This window comes from Ranitomeya variabilis, chromosome 8 (assembly GCF_051348905.1).
Source record: "Ranitomeya variabilis isolate aRanVar5 chromosome 8, aRanVar5.hap1, whole genome shotgun sequence".
NCBI lineage: Eukaryota > Metazoa > Chordata > Amphibia > Anura > Dendrobatidae > Ranitomeya > Ranitomeya variabilis.
In genome coordinates this window covers 155,342,245-155,359,502 of record NC_135239.1, presented here as the reverse complement: position 1 = coordinate 155,359,502, position 17,258 = coordinate 155,342,245, and the positions used below count along the sequence as shown (strand labels likewise).

Genomic DNA, 17,258 nt, shown 5'->3' with positions numbered 1-17,258 from the left:
GGTGATAGGTCTAAATTTTGGGGTTTTAAAAACAATTGTAAACTGTTTTTTGCTCTGAGACCGCGATCCTCCGGTGATTCCATTCAGCAGGTTAAAATTGTCATCTCCCTGCTGCGTGGCGATCCACAGGATTGGGCATTTTCCCTGGAATCTGGGAATCCGGCCTTGCTTAATGTAGATTCCTTTTTTCAGGCTTTAGGATTATTATATGATGAACCGAATTCTGTAGTTCAAGCGGAGAAAACCTTGTTGGCCCTGTCTCAGGGTCAAGAGGCGGCAGAATTGTATTGTCAGAAATTCAGAAAATGGTCTGTGTTGACTAAATGGAATGATGATGCTTTGGCGGCAATTTTCAGAAAGGGTCTTTCTGAATCCGTTAAAGATGTTATGGTGGGGTTTCCCACGCCTTCCGGTCTGAGTGATTCTATGTCTCTGGCCATTCAGATTGATCGGCGCTTGCGGGAGCGTCAAACTGTGCGCGCTGTGGCGTCGTCCTTAGAGCAAAATCCTGAGCCAATGCAGTGTGATAGGATTTTGTCTAGAACGGAACGACAAGGATTCAGACGTCAGAATAGGTTGTGTTATTATTGTGGCGACGCTTCTCATGTCTTTTCAGTCTGCCCTAAGCGGACAAAAAGGATCGCTAGTTCATTTACTATCAGTACTGTACAACCTAAATTTCTGTTATCGGTGTCCTTGATCTGCTCATTGTCATCGTTTTCTGTCATGGCGTTTGTGGATTCAGGCGCCGCCTTGAACTTAATGGATTTTGAGTTTGCCAGGTGTTGTGGTTTTCCCTTGCAGCCTTTGCAGAACCCTATTCCTTTAAGGAGGATTGATGCTACACCTTTGGCTAAAAATAAGCCCCAGTTTTGGACACAGGTGACCATGCACATGGCGCCAGCCCATCAGGAAGATTGTCGATTTCTGGTGTTGCATAATTTGCATGATGTTATCGTGCTGGGTTTTCCGTGGTTGCAGGTACATAATCCTGTGTTGGATTGGAAATCTATGTCTGTGACTAGTTGGGGTTGTCAGGGGGTTCATAATGATGTTCCTTTGATGTCAATCTCCTCTTCTTCCTCTTCTGAAATTCCAGAGTTTTTGTCTGATTTTCAGGATGTATTCGATGAGCCCAAGTCCAGTTCCCTTCCACCGCACAGGGACTGTGATTGTGCTATTGACTTGATTCCAGGCAGTAAGTTTCCTAAGGGCCGACTTTTCAACCTGTCTGTGCCTGAACATACCGCCATGCGGAGTTATGCTGAGGAGTCTTTGGAGAAAGGGCATATTCGGCCATCTTCTTCACCGTTGGGAGCAGGTTTTTTTTTTGTTGCTAAGAAGGATGGCTCCTTGAGACCTTGTATTGATTATCGCCTCTTGAATAAGATCACAGTCAAGTTTCAATACCCTTTACCTTTGCTTTCCGATTTGTTTGCTAGGATTAAGGGGGCTAGTTGGTTTACGAAGATTGACCTTCGGGGGGGCATATAATTTGGTTCGTATTAAGCAGGGTGATGAATGGAAAACTGCGTTTAATACGCCCAAAGGCCATTTTGAATACCTTGTGATGCCATTCAGGCTCACTAAAGCTCCATCTGTTTTTCAATCCTTCATGCATGATATCTTCCTGACTTATATTGATAAATTCTTGATTGTATATTTGGACGATATTTTGATTTTTTCCGATGATTGGAAGTCTCATGTGGAACAGGTCAGGATGGTATTTCAGATCCTTCGTGATAATGCTTTGTTTGTGAAGGGGTCTAAGTGTCTCTTTGGGGTGCAGAAGGTTTCTTTTTTGGGCTTTATTTTTTCTCCCTCATCTATGGAGATGGATCCGGTTAAGGTTCAGGCCATTCATGATTGGATTCAACCCACATCCGTGAAGAGCCTTCAAAAATGTTTGGGTTTTGCAAATTTTTATCGCCGGTTCATTGCTAACTTCTCCAGCGTGGTTAAACCCTTGACTGATTTGACAAAAAAAGGCGCTGATGTGGCGAATTGGTCCTCTGCGGCTGTCTCTGCCTTTCAGGAGCTTAAACGCCGATTTACTTCTGCTCCGGTGTTGCGCCAACCAGATGTTTCTCTTCCGTTTCAGGTTGAGATTGATGCTTCTGAGATTGGGGCAGGGGCCGTTTTGTCTCAGAGGGATTCTGTTGGTTCTTCTCCCGCAAGTTTTCGCCTGCTGAACGCAATTATGATGTCGGCAATCGGGAGTTGTTGGCTATGAAGTGGGCGTTTGAGGAGTGGCGACATTGGCTTGAGGGAGCTAAGCACCGTATTGTGGTCCTGACCGATCATAAGAATTTGATTTACCTCGAGTCTGCCAAACGGCTGAGTCCTAGACAGGCTCGATGGTCCTTGTTTTTTTCCCGTTTTGATTTCGTGGTTTTGTATCTTCCGGGTTCTAAGAATATTAACCCCTTCCCGACATTTGACGTACTATCCCGTCGAGGTGGGGTGGGCCCGTATGACCGCCGACGGGATAGTACGTCATCACCGATCAGCGGCGCTCACGGGGGGAGCGCGGCCGATCGCGGCCGGGTGTCAGCTGCATATCGCAGCTGACATCCGGCACTATGTGCCAGGAGCGGTCACGGACCGCCCCCGGCACATTAACCCCCGGCACACCGCGATCAAACATGATCGCAGTGTACCGGCGGTATAGGGAAGCATCGCGCAGGGAGGGGGCTCCCTGCGGGCTTCCCTGAGACCCCCGGAGCAACGCGATGTGATCGCGTTGCTGCGAGGGTCTCCTACCTCCTTCCTGGCTGCAGGTCCCGGATCCAAGATGGCCGCGGCATCCGGGTCCTGCAGGGAAGGAGGTGGCTTACCGAGTGTCTGCTCAGAGCAGACACTTGGTAAGCCTGCAGCCCTGCACAGCAGATCGTCGATCTGGCAGAGTGCTGTGCACACTGCCAGATCAATGATCTGTGATGTCCCCCCCTGGGACAAAGTAAAAAAGTTAAAAAAAAATTTTTCCACATGTGTAAAAAAAAAAAAAAAAAAAATCCTAAATAAATAATAAAAAAAAAAAATATATTATTCCCATAAATACATTTCTTTATCTAAATAAAAAAAAAAAAACAATAAAAGTACACATATTTAGTATCGCCGCGTCCGTAACGACCCAACCTATAAAACTGCCCCACTAGTTAACCCCTTCAGTAAACACCGTAAGAAAAAAAAAAAAAAAACGAGGCAAAAAACAACGCTTTATTACCATACCGCCGAACAAAAAGTGGAATAACACGCGATCAAAAAGACTGATATAAATATCCATGGTACCGCTGAAAACATCATCTTGTCCCGCAAAAAACAAGCCGCCATACAACATTATCAGCAAAAAAATAAAAAAGTTATAGTCCTGAGAATAAAGCGATACGAAAATAATTATTTTTTCTATATTTTAGTTTTTATCGTATAAAAGCGCCAAAACATAAAAAAATGATATAAATGAGATATCGCTGTAATCGTACTGACCCGAAGAATAAAACTGCTTTATCAATTTTACCAAACGCGGAACGGTATAAACGCCTCCCCCAAAAGAAATTCATGAATAGCTGGTTTTTGGTCATTCTGCCTCACAAAAATCGGAATAAAAAGCGATCAAAAACGGTCACGTGTCCGAAAATGTTACCAATAAAAACGTCAACTCGTCCCGCAAAAAACAAGACCTCACATGACTCTGTGGAGCAAAATGTGGAAAAATTATAGGTCTCAAAATGTGGAGACGCAAAAACTTTTTTGCTATAAAAAGCGTCGCTGGTTTCACACTTGCGTTTTTGTCTGCAGCGTTTCTTGCACAAAAAAACGCATGCGTTTTTTCCCTATATTTAACATTGAAAACGCATGTGGTTTTTTTGTACGCGTTTGGTCGCGTTTTCAAACGCATGCGTTTTTTTTCTGCATGCGTTCATTTTCAGAAATACAACCTGCAGTATTTTCTTGCGTTTTTAAGCACATGCGTTTGTTTGCGTTAAAAACGCATGCATTTAAACACACTGAAAAGCCACCCACCACCATCAAGGTGATAAAGGGATCCAAACCCTAACCCTAACTCTACCCCTAACCTCACCCCTAACCGTTTAATGAACATTTTCTGACAGTCATAGTGCCACGTATTTCAGTGCCACGTATTTCAGTGCCACGTATTTCAGTGCCACGTGTTTCAGTGCCACGTATTTCAGTGCCACGTATCACATATTTCAGTGCCACGTATCACGTATTTCAGTGCCACGTATCACGTATTTCAGTGCCACATATTTTAGTACCACGTATTTCAGTGCCACGTATTTCAGTGCCACGTATTTCAGTGCCACGTATTTCAGTGCCACGTATTTCAGTGCCACGTATTTCAGTGCCACGTATCACGTATTTCAGTGCCACGTATTTCAGTGCCACGTATTTCAGTGCCACGTATTTCAGTGCCACGTATTTCAGTGCCACGTATTTCAGTGCCACGTATCACGTATTTCAGTGCCACGTATTTAAGTGCCACGTATCACGTATTTCAGTGCCACGTATTTCAGTGCCACGTATTTCAGTGCCACGTATCACGTATTTCAGTGCCACGTATTTCAGTGCCACGTATTTCAGTGCCACGTATTTCAGTGCCACGTATTTCAGTGCCACGTATTTCAGTGCCACGTATTTCAGTGCCACGTATCACATATTTCAGTGCCACGTATTTCAGTGCCACGTATTTCAGTGCCACGTATTTCAGTGCCACGTATTTCAGTGCCACGTATTTCAGTGCCACGTATTTCAGTGCCACGTATTTCAGTGCCACGTATTTCAGTGCCACGTATCACATATTTCAGTGCCACGTATTTCAGTGCCACGTATTTCAGTGCCACGTATTTCAGTGCCACGTATTTCAGTGCCACGTATTTCAGTGCCACGTATTTCAGTGCCACGTATCACGTATTTCAGTGCCACGTGTTTCAGTGCCACGTATTTAAGTGCCACGTATCACGTATTTCAGTGCCACGTATTTCAGTGCCACGTATTTCAGTGCCACGTATTTCAGTCACGTTTAGGGTTAGGGTTAGGGGTAGGGTTAGGGTTAGGGTTAGGGCTAGGGTTGGAGGTAAAGTTAGGGTTGGGGCTAAAGTTAGGGTTGGGGCTAAAGTTAGGGTTAGGGTTTGGATTACATTTACGTTTGGATTAGGGTTGGGATTAGAATTATGGGTGTGTCAGGGCTAGGGGTGTGGTTAGGGTTACCGTTGGGATTAGGGTTAGGGGTGTGTTTGGGTTAGGGTTTCAGGTAGAATTGGGGAGTTTCCACTGTCCAGGCACATCAGGGGCTCTACAAGCGCGACATGGCGTCCAATCTCAATTCCAGCCAATTCTGCGTTGAAAAAGTAAAACAGTGCTCCTTCCCTTCCGAGCTCTCCCGTGCGCCCAAAAAGGGGTTTACCCCAACATATGTGTTATCAGCGTACTCGGGACAAATTGAACAACAACTTCTGGGGTCCAAGTTCTCTTGTTATCCTTAGGAAAATAAAAATTTGGGGGGGCTAAAAATCATTTTTGTGGGAAAAAAAAGATGTTTTATTTTCACGGCTCTGCGTTATAAACTGTAGTGAAACACTTGGGGGTTCAAAGTTCTCACAACACATCTAGATAAGTTCCTTGGGAGGTCTAGTTTCCAATATGGGGTCACTTGTGGGGGGTTTGTACTGTTTGGGTACATCAGGGGCTCTGCAAATGCAACGTGACGCCTGCAGACCAATCCATTTAAGGCTGCATTCCAAATGGCGCTCCTTCCCTTCCGAGCTCTGTCATGCACCCAAACAGTGGTTCCCCCCCACATATGGGGTATCAGCGTACTCAGGACAAATTGGACAACAACTTTTGGGGTCTAATTTATCCTGTTACCCTTGTGAAAATACAAAACTGGGGGCTAAAAAATCATTTTTGTGAAAAAAAAAAAGAATTTTTATTTTCACGGCTTTGCGCTATAAACTTTAGTGAAACACTTGGGGGTTCAAAGTTCTCAAAACACATCTAGATAAGTTCTTTGGGAGGTCTAGTTTCCAATATGGGGTCACTTGTGGGGGGTTTGTACTGTTTGGGTACATCAGGGGCTCTGCAAATGCAACGTGACGGCTGCTGACCAATCCATTTAAGTCTGCATTCCAAATGGCGCTCCTTCCCTTCCGAGCTCTGTCATGCGCCCAAACAGTGGTTCCCCCCCACATATGGGGTATCAGCGTACTCAGGACAAATTGGAAAACAAATTTTGGGGTCCAATTTATTCTGTTACCCTTGTAAAAATACAAAGCTGGGTGCTAAAAAATCATTTTTGAGAAAAAAAATAAAAATTATTTTCACGGCTCTGCGTTATAATCTGTAGTGAAACACTTGGGGGTTCAAAGCTCTCAAAACACATCTAGATAAGTTCCTTAGGGGGTCTACTTTCCAAAATGGTGTCACTTGTAGGGAGTTTCAATGTTTAGGCACATCAGGGGCTCTCCAAACGCAACATGGCGTCCCATCTCAATTCCAGTCAATTTTGCATTGAAAAGTCAAATGGCGCTCCTTCCCTTCCAAGCTCTGCCATGCGCCCAAACAATGGTTTACACCCACATATGGGGTATCAGCGTACTCAGGACAAATTGCACAACATTTTTTGGGGTCCAATTTCTTCTCTTACCCTTGGGAAAATAAAAAATTGGGGGCAAAAAGATCATTTTTGTGAAAAAATATGATTTTTTATTTTTACGGCTCTGCATTATAAACTTCTGTGAAGCACTTGGTGGGTCAAAGTGCTCACCACACATCTAGATAAGTTCCTTAGGGGGTCTACTTTCCAAAATGGTGTCACTTGTAGGGAGTTTCAATGTTTAGGCACATCAGGGGCTCTCCAAACGCAACATGGCGTCCCATCTCAATTCCAGTCAATTTTGCATTGAAAAGTCAAATGGCGCTCCTTCCCTTCCAAGCTCTGCCATGCGCCCAAACAATGGTTTACACCCACATATGGGGTATCAGCGTACTCAGGACAAATTGCACAACATTTTTTGGGGTCCAATTTCTTCTCTTACCCTTGGGAAAATAAAAAATTGGGGGCGAAAAGATCATTTTTGTGAAAAAATATGATTTTTTATTTTTACGGCTCTGCATTATAAACTTCTGTGAAGCACTTGGTGGGTCAAAGTGCTCACCACACATCAAGATAAGTTCCTTAGGGGGTCTACTTTCCAAAATGGTGTCACTTGTAGGGGGTTTCAGTGTTTAGGCACATCAGGGGCTCTCCAAACGCAACATGGCGTCCCATCTCAATTCCAGTCAATTTTGCATTGAAAAGTCAAATGGCGCTCCTTCCCTTCCAAGCTCTGCCATGCGCCCAAACAATGGTTTACACCCACATATGGGGTATCAGCGTACTCAGGACAAATTGCACAACATTTTTTGGGGTCCAATTTCTTCTCTTACCCTTGGGAAAATAAAAAATTGGGGGCAAAAAGATCATTTTTGTGAAAAAATATGATTTTTTATTTTTACGGCTCTGCATTATAAACTTCTGTGAAGCACTTGGTGGGTCAAAGTGCTCACCACACATCAAGATAAGTTCCTTAGGGGGTCTACTTTCCAAAATGGTGTCACTTGTAGGGGGTTTCAGTGTTTAGGCACATCAGGGGCTCTCCAAACGCAACATGGCGTCCCATCTCAATTCCAGTCAATTTTGCATTGAAAAGTCAAATGGCGCTCCTTTCCTTCCGAGCTCTGCCATACGCCCAAACAGTGGTTTACCCTCACATATGGGGTATCAGCGTACTCAGGACAAATTGTACAACAACTTTGGGGGTCCATTTTCTCCTGTTACCCTTGGTAAAATAAAACAAATTGGAGCTGAAATAAATTGTGTGTGAAAAAAAGTTAAATGCTCATTTTTATTTAAACATTCAAAAAATTCCTGTGAAACACCTGAAGGGTTAATAAACTTCTTGAATGTGGTTTTGAGCACCTTGAGGGGTGCAGTTTTTAGAATGGTGTCACACTTGAGTATTTTCTATCATATAGACCCCTCAAAATGACTTCAAATGAGATGTGGTCCCTAAAAAAAAATGGTGTTGTAAAAATGAGAAATTGCTGGTCAACTTTTAACCCTTATAACTCCGTCACAAAAAAAAATTTTGGTTCCAAAATTGTACTGATGTAAAGTAGACATGTGGGAAATGTTACTTATTAAGTATTTTGCGTGACATATGTCTGTGATTTAAGGGCATAAAAATTCAAAGTTGGAAAATTGCGAAATTTTCAAAATTTTCGCCAAATATTCGTTTTTTTCACAAATAAATGCAAGTTATATCGAATAAATTTTACCACTAACATGAAGTACAATATGTCACGAGAAAACAATGTCAGAATCGCCAAGATCCGTCAAAGCGTTCCAGAGTTATAGCCTCATAAAGGGACAGTGGTCCGAATTGTAAAAATTGGCCCGGTCATTAACGTGCAAACCACCCTTGGGGGTGAAGGGGTTAAGGCTGATGCCCTTTCTAGGAGTTTTTTGCCTGATTCTCCTGAGGTCCTTGAACCGGTCGGCATTCTGAAAGAAGGGGTGGTCCTTTCTGCCATTTCCCCTGATTTACGGCGGGTTCTTCAGGAATTTCAGGCTGATAGACCTGACCGCTGTCCTGACAGATGGACTAGTAGAGTGATTTCTGAGGTTCACTGTTCTGTGTTGGCTGGTCATCCTGGTATTTTTGGTACCAGAGATTTGGTTGGTAGGTCCTTTAGGTGGCCTTCGTTGTCACGTGATGTGCGTTCTTTTGTGCAGTCCTGTGGGACTTGTGCGCGGGCCAAGCCTTGTTGTTCCCGTGCTAGTGGGTTACTTTTGCCATTGCCGGTCCCTGAGAGGCCCTGGACGCATATTTCTATGGATTTTATTTCTGATCTTCCGGTTTCCCAGAGGATGTCGGTTATCTGGGTTGTTTGTGACTGGTTTTCTAAGATGGTTCATTTGGTGCCTTTGCCTAAATTGCCTTCCTCTTCAGAGTTGTTTCCATTGTTTTTTCAGCATGTGGTTCGTTTGCATGGTATTCCGGAGAATATTGTGTCCGACAGAGGTTCCCAGTTTGTTTCTAGGTTTTGGCGGTCCTTTTGTGCTAGGCTGGGCATTGATTTGTCTTTTTCTTCTGCGTTTCATCCTCAGACAAATGGCCAGACCAAGCGAACTAATCAGACTTTGGAGACTTATTTGAGATGCTTTGTGTCTGCCGATCAGGATGATTGGGTGGCCTTTTTGCCATTGGCCGAGTTTGCCCTTAATAATCGGGCTAGTTCGGCTACTTTGGTTTCACCTTTTTTTTGTAATTTTGGTTTTCATCCTCGTTTTTCTTCTGGGCAGGTTGAGCCTTCTGACTGTCCTGGTGTGGATTTTGTGGTTGACAGGTTGCAGCAGATTTGGGCTCATGTGGTGGACAATTTGGTGTTGTCTCAGGAGGAGGCTCAACGTTTTGCTAACCGTCGTCGGTGTGTTGGTTCCCGGCTTCGGGTTGGGGATTTGGTTTGGTTGTCTTCCCGTCATGTTCCTATGAAGGTCTCTTCCCCTAAGTTTAAGCCTCGGTTTATTGGTCCTTATAGGATTTCTGAGATTATTAATCCGGTGTCTTTTTGATTGGCGCTTCCGGCCTCTTTTGCTATCCATAATGTCTTCCATAGATCTTTATTGCGGAAATATGTGGTGCCCGTTGTTCCCTCTGATCCTCCGGCCCCTGTTTTGGTTGATGGGGAGTTGGAGTATGTGGTTGAGAAGATTTTGGATTCTCGTTTTTCGAGGCGGAGGCTTCAGTACCTTGTCAAATGGAAGGGTTATGGCCAGGAGGATAATTCTTGGGTTTTTGCTTCTGATGTCCATGCTGCTGATCTGGTCCGTGCCTTTCATCTGGCTCGTCCTGATCGGCCTGGGGGCGCTGGTGAGGGTTCGGTGACCCCTCCTCAAGGGGAGGGTACTGTTGTGAATTCTGCTTTTGGGTTCCCTCCGGTGGTAGTAGGTGGTAATGCAGTTGTCCCTGGGTTGCAGTCCTGGTCAGGTGTGTCTGCTGATTGCAGTTCTGACTGGGGTATTTAGGTGTGCAGGATTCATTAGTCCTTGCCAGTTGTCAATTGTTGTTGGGAGGGGTTGGACCTCTGCCTGGTTCCTCCTGGCTTTCTGCCAAATCAGCAAAGATAAGTGTCTGTTTTTTTTTTCCCTGTGGCACACATGCTGTGTGCTTCACAATTCAGTGCTCTTCTTTGTGTTTTCTTGTCCAGCTTAGACTGTGTCAGTATTTTCTCAGTCTTGTTGGATTCTCTGGAGTGGCAGATATACATTCCATGTCTTTAGTTAGATTGTGGAACTTTTTGTATTATCTGCTGTGGATATTTTTGGAAGGGTTTTAATACTGACCGCCTAGTAATCTGTCCTATCCTTTCCTATTTAGCTAGAGTGGCCTCTTTTGCTAAATCCTGTTTTCTACCTGCGTGTGTCTATTCTTCTCCTACTCACAGTCATTATTCGTGGGGGGCTGCCTATCCTTTGGGGGTCTGCTCTGAGGCAAGATAGCATTCCTATTTCCATCTATAGGGTTATTTAGTCCTCCGGCTGTGTCGAGGTGTCTAGGGTTTGTTAGGCACACCCCACGGCTACTTCTAGTTGCGGTGTTAGTTCAGGATTTGCGGTCAGTACAGGTTCCACTGACTCCAGAGAAAGTTTTCATGCGGCTCCAAGGTCACCAGATCATAACAGTCTTCATAGGTCTTGGAGAAGACAATGACATCATCCAGACATAGATGAATGTGGATAAAATCCGCACTGCTGTGACAAATAATGGATCCAGATATAGTTGTAAAGTGTTCGGGTGGTTTATTCAACACTTTTCGAAGCTCAAGGCTTCTTCTTCAAGAATTTTCCACACAAAGATATCTATTTTAATGTTCCTAAGAGGTCGCAGCGCCGACCTGTGGATCTGCAGCAGCTGACAAACTACACGCCTTTACTGTGTACCACCAGGTGAGCAGTTCTCTCATAATTGATTAGCAGCAATCCTGGGGATAAGACCCTATTTGCGCTTTTTTTGTCTCCTACTTTTCTATACTAATCATCCAGATATAGCAGCACAGTTTCAAAGTTCTTGTGTCCCAGACAGCACTCCATCATCCTCTAGAACGTTCCCGGGGCATTGCACAATCCGAAGGGCATGTAGTTGAATTCGCAGAGACCCATCGGCGTCGTGAATGCCGTCTTCTCCTTGTCTGCCTCTGCCACGGGAACCTGCCAGTACCCACTGGTGAGATCCAAGGTAGAGAAGTAGTTAGCAGATTTTAAAGCAGCCAGGGACTCCTCTATCCTGGGCAGTGGGTATGCGTCCTTATGTGTAATGCGATTTAGCTGCCTATAATCAACACACATCCTCATTGTGCCATCTTTCTTCCTAACGAGGACTAACAGAGCTGCCCAGGGGCTACAACTGTCTCTCACAACCCCAGCCTCCTTCATCTCTCGCAACATGTCTTTGGCACACTGATAATGAGCTGGGGGTACAGGACGGTATCTCTCTTTTATGGGTCGATGATCTCCTGTGGGGATATGATGTTGAATCCCTTTTACCTGCCCAAAATCTAGGGGGTGTTTGCTAAATACCCGCTCGTACTCATGAACCACCCTGTAGGCCCCCTGCGTAATAATTATAGGGGATAATTCAGGAGACTTTTTGCGTGGAACAAGACAACAGGACACAGTTTTATAAGTGGTAAAGTTTATATTATCACACGGTGATTCAAGCAGGTGCAGAGAGAAACTCAAGTCCACAACACTTGGTACAAATAATAAACGCAGCTTAGCAGTCAATAGGAAACTTCAGAGGTAGATGCAAACAAACCGAAAGTCTATGAAGCACAGTTATTCTTGAGGAAACTTGACACGAATAGATCCTTGACTTAGTCCAGACACAGATAGTTATGCTATTAGGCACTTCAAATCATATCTTAGCTCAACCAGGGAGGCCTAGTTAATAGTCTCAGGTTTTGCAGAGCAGAAACAGCTTACATGTCCAGCAAATGCAGATGGAAGTAACACGAGCAGCAGATGAAGGAGGATTACTGAACACTGGTGTATGCAGCAGGAACTCAGAGCAGAGTGGCAGGATCTCCAACACAGGTTCACAGGAGCAGGTGCAGGTGCAAGGCCAGGGAGTAATCAGGAGCTGGATGCAAAGCAGAATAATCTAGCACAGACTGAAGGCTGGGGTGGAGTTTTATAGCAGGAAGACAAGTGCACATGAGACCAAAGACGCCATGTTGGAAAAGGGCAGTAATGCACAAAAGGTAAAAAATGTTCAGAGTCCTGACACCCTGTTTCTGGTGAGGTGGGGTAGAGTCAGTGCCCACGTGCAATTCCCGACTCCAATCTTTCAGTTGCCCTGCAAAACCGTTGTTCTCCGCCGGATTGGACGGGACCAAGGGTCCGGGTGCCTGTAACTAATATTAACAGTAAACAGTTTGGCAAGTGTGGCATATTTGGTTAGATGGACTTCCTCCTCCCCACAGTTAAAGACACGTACTGGCACTTTCCCCTTGCGGACGTTAACCACCCCTCTGGCTGTCAGGAGGGTAGGCCTATTATCTGAATATACGGGTTCTACCAGGGCCTGATAGTCTTTACCCCTGAGGCCTATGGCTGCCCGACACCATATTAACATTTCACTCCTGGGGGGTATCGCAATGGGGTTTGAATCACTCACTGTGACATGACCAATTTCACCACCAGTCAACTCCACCTGCTGTCTGTGCATCAGAGCCCTGATTTCTTTTTGCAGGGCGCGTTGTTCACTGTAGCCAGCTGTTTCTGCTACCTGCTGTAACAAGACAATAACTTCTGCAAGACAATTTTCTATGACATTGGTACCGATAGTCATCATAGGATTACATTCACGGCGGTCAATATCAACGATTACAATCCCTTGGGCCTTCAATTCCACCCGCCCCACCTTGATGGTGACCTCTTTATACCCCACTTGTGGCAACGGCTGACCATTACTGGCTATGATGGTGAAATCGTCATCAGGGCCACGAGTAATGTCAGTGTCCTCCCAATAACGTCTATAAAGGAGAAAGGCATAGTCGCCACCTGGGAACCGGTATCCAGCAAAGCGTTCATGGGGATACTGTCGATCACGATGGGGAGAACTGGCCGCCCTCCGATGTATATGGCTCTCCAATTTTGCGGGCCTGACCGTCCTACTCGTGGGGGTTGGCCCTCTGCCCCAGGGGTTGCTCGTTTAAATGACAGTACCTTGCAAGATGGCCCACCTGGTGGCAGCGGCGGCAGATAGGTCGTGCGTCCCGATGAAAACGATCATCGTCTCTACCTCTGGTCAATGGAACCCTCCTCTGTCGCTGCCAGGGGACATCCTCCGGTCTGGAAGCCAGCTGGATCTTCTCCTTGGGGGCCTCCTGCAGGGATTGGATGGTCCGGGCTAGGGCAACAACGCTCTTGGTCAGCTCCTGCATCTGGAGGTGCAGTCCTGCAGGGGAATCGTCCTCCAGGATCTGGGCATCGGCCTCAGCAGAAACGGGCGCGTCTGGCGCCACCTCCTGGTGGTACATGAGGGCTTGACGCCTGGGAAGTACGGCACGGCTGAGCTGTCGCTCTGGTAGCGCCTTGATGGCTTTATCTTTGAATTGCGCAAAAGTCAGGTCTGGATTCTGCATGGCCAGGAAGTGCAGTTGGGCCCTTTGGTCACTGCACAAGAGCCCCTCGATGAACCGCTCTTTCAGGAGTTTATCTTCATCTTGCATGCTGTTTGGGTCACTCTGCTCGATGGCCCGCAGGGCCTCCTGGAGATTAAGGGCATAGTCCCGTAAGCTATCCTGCGGCCTCTGCTTGCACCCATAGAACGTCAATTTAATTTCCGTAGCGGTGCGGGTGTCAAAGGTGGCTTTAAGCTTTGCAAAGACCTGCTGCGCAGTTCTCTTATCCGCGGCGGGCCAGGACTTCACTTCTCTCAGAGCCGCTCCAAAGAGTTGGCCGGTTATCATATGAACTTTCTGAGGTTCTGTCAGGGGGTAAAACTCAAGCAGGCTACAAATCCCTTCTTTAAAGTCAGTTAATGTATGGGCTTCTCCAGAGTATCGCGGGAGCCAGGCTGCTCCGGGTAGGTACGGCATGGAGAAGGGCATTATGGCTGCCGTAGCCGCGGCGGTATCCGGTTGGCTGATGGGGGCGGCAGGCTCTGCGGCATCCGGCGGTGATACAAGGCCTGCGGCTGCATCTACTGCGGGGCCTGGAGGTGCCCCGGAGTCTGCGGCTGCGGTCGCCGCTCCTCCTGGATCAGACATGGCCGCTCCTTCCCCCTGCTAAGCTGCTGGAGGTCGGGATTCCTCTTCCGGAGTCTGCACCTCACCGCGTCTTCTCGCTCCGTGCTCTTTTCGGCCGACTCCGCCCACCAAGCTATGGCGGATTTTGGCGGGCACTTTTGGTGGCAAGTGGCAATACACAGTCTTTGCAATAAATCACGGTTCAAGCACAATTCTGATACAGTTCCAAGGCACACATGACCTGATTCTTCAGGCTTAAGTAGATCCTGTTCGTGACGCCAAGTTGGAGCACCCCCAGACGCAGGACCGTGGGGTACTCGGTACCGGGCCTCTCTGTCTCAGTCCTAGGGTTGTCACGGTGGCTAGACCCAGTCCGTGACCCTGCTAAGGGGCGTCCAATGAAAGGTGTGATGATGGTGCATGGTGCAAGGTACGATGAATAACGAGGACACAGGGTTGCAGTCTCTTTACCTCTTTACTGAAGGCTTCAGGATCCGCAATCCAGAGCACTGCTAACAAGGCTGGCTGAGACCGGCCGGTCCGAAGGCACATCCAGAGTTCCCTTTGCAGGTGGAAATCAGTGCCTACCTTCTAGTGCCTGTGTGTTATAGTACCTCCCTGCTGAGCACCACGGGATAGTCCTCACAACTGTTGTGTCTGATTCTGATGTTCTTTCTCTCTCCGTCCCCCAGATGATTTGGCTAGGACGCACCCGTATGACGGGGTAGGCCTGGAGTTATTCTGGGACCCTAGAGACGCCCCTCTCCCACATTTGCCTCCGTTGTCTGCTTATGTGAATTAGGGTGAGACAACCAACCTGAAGTTAACTGTCCTGCCGCTGTTCGAAGTAATGCGTAGAGTCTGTTACTTCCTCGGTGTCCCGGCCACCGACTATGCGCCTCAGTAGGATGTTGCCACGATCTTAAGGCGCGACTCCTACTGGTTCTATTCTCCTTTGTACTGTGATCTCGCTTCTCACTTCTCCACAATAAACCTCGCTTTGTGTCCTTTCTAAGAAGCCTGCCGCTATATCACTCAAGCACGGCTCCATAACAATCTGTCCTTTTCGCTAAGCCTCTGTCAGGATCCCACCCCTGACAGGTCCTCTCCCGAACTCTCCCGGGCTGCTTTCTCCCCACCTTCCTGTCCAACCCCCAGTTTTACCAGAGCGTGAGGAGTGGCCTACTAGATAGAACCACTTCCCCTGGTGGCCGGAGTGTGAAGTGTAGTGTGTGTGTGATACCTGGTCAGGTGAACTCCTTTAGTGCAATCAGACGTAACATCACCCCCCTTAGTGGCAGAGCGACATTACTGCAACGACCAGGACTCTGGGGCGCTGCACTACCACAGTTCTTGCTGCAGTTACAAACCACCTGCACCTCCGGCTGCCGATCACAAGCCGCTGCTGCTGCCACTGCGGCTCCGGCTGCTGCAGAACCTCTTGCTGCAACTGCAGCTACACTCCACAAGGCTCTGCATGTCTCCTCCGCAGACTTCGTGGATCCACCGATCCACAGCAAAACTTCGTAACCCCACCGAGTTACAGCCAGATGGTTGTCAGCTTCGTGGACCCGCTGATCCACAGCAAACTTCGTAACCCCGCCGAGTTACAGCAAGATGCTTGCAATCTTCATGGCCCCGCCGAGCCACAGCAATTAACTCCACACGTGCTTCCTGGACCATTGCCCACATTCTCCACCATATATGAGATAGTGCTCACTAACAGGCAGGGGAATACTCGCTTAGCAATGGGATTCAAGGTACACAGGAACACTTTTTTCACATAAAAGTCTATGCGGTTTATTAAAGAGTCATAAACCGTACCATGAACAATCCATTACACACTGTATAAGGACATCACATTAAGTTGTGGTCACTAAACATGCTGGACCTCAGTCCATCCAGTTACCATGGGTGACCGCACAGTTCAATGCTTCTTAGTACTCGGCTTTAATACGGAGTCTCTAAATACGCTAGACTTCTCTGCCCAGTTTCTACAGGAGACCACACGCTGAACAGTTCATTATATCCCCTGGAGAAGCTGCCTAACGGGGATCACCAACTTGCCTGACAGACATACACTAATCAGTTCCAGACCCACCGAAGGACGGTAGCTTCCCCCACACAGTAGCCGTCACTGGCTCTGCAGATCCATGGCCTCACCTCGTGCTCTTCAGGGATCCGGTCCACACACACAGGACCTCCCAACACAGAGGCCACTCAGGATCACGGCCTCACAGGTGCTATTCAGGGATCTGGTCCCCTATCTGGACCTCCCAACACCCAGGCAACTCAGGATCATAAGGATCATGGCCTCACCAGGTGCTAATCAGGGATCCATTCCCCACTCTGGACCTTCCAACACCCAGGCCTTTCCTTTCACAGGACCTTCCAGCCAAGATCCATTCAGGTCCATACACAGGAACCATGTGACCCACACTCTGGTCACATTACATACTTGTAACCACTCCCATAGGTGGGTGGTGTGTGTGGTTAGTTCAACCCATCCAGCTCTCAGAACTAGCCCTGCCAGCCTCCCTCTAAAGCAACACAATTACTTGTGGGACTACAGGTCCCATAACAACCTTACTTCAGGCTGACAGTGCAGAGTATCTTCCTCTGTGACACTCATATCGGCCATTCACAATAATGGCGGACTTTGTCTCATCACCATAGTTATGCCTGCGACGGCTATGCATTCCTATGGCCTCAGTACGCCTCCATGCGTATTCTGGGGAGACCATGCAGCGCCTCCCTACATGTAACAGGGGTCACTGTATCACACTGAGGATATTACCACATCCTGTGACTAATAAATGAGCGATCAAGCATAGTTAAATTCACTAAATACAAAAAGAATATATAATGTGCTGTATCCCATTTTTTTTGGTAAATTAGGAGCATAAGGAGAAATTATGCTATAGGAAGCCTATAAAATAGAATAT

The 17,258-nt window shown here is 46.9% G+C and overlaps 1 protein-coding gene across 2 annotated transcripts in view; it reads left to right on the top strand.

Annotated features, from left to right (window-relative positions):
* Positions 1-17,258, top strand: part of MEI1 (meiotic double-stranded break formation protein 1) — a 1,359,645-nt gene that overhangs the window by 770,434 nt on the left and 571,953 nt on the right. The gene's annotated exons all lie outside the window — the stretch shown is intronic.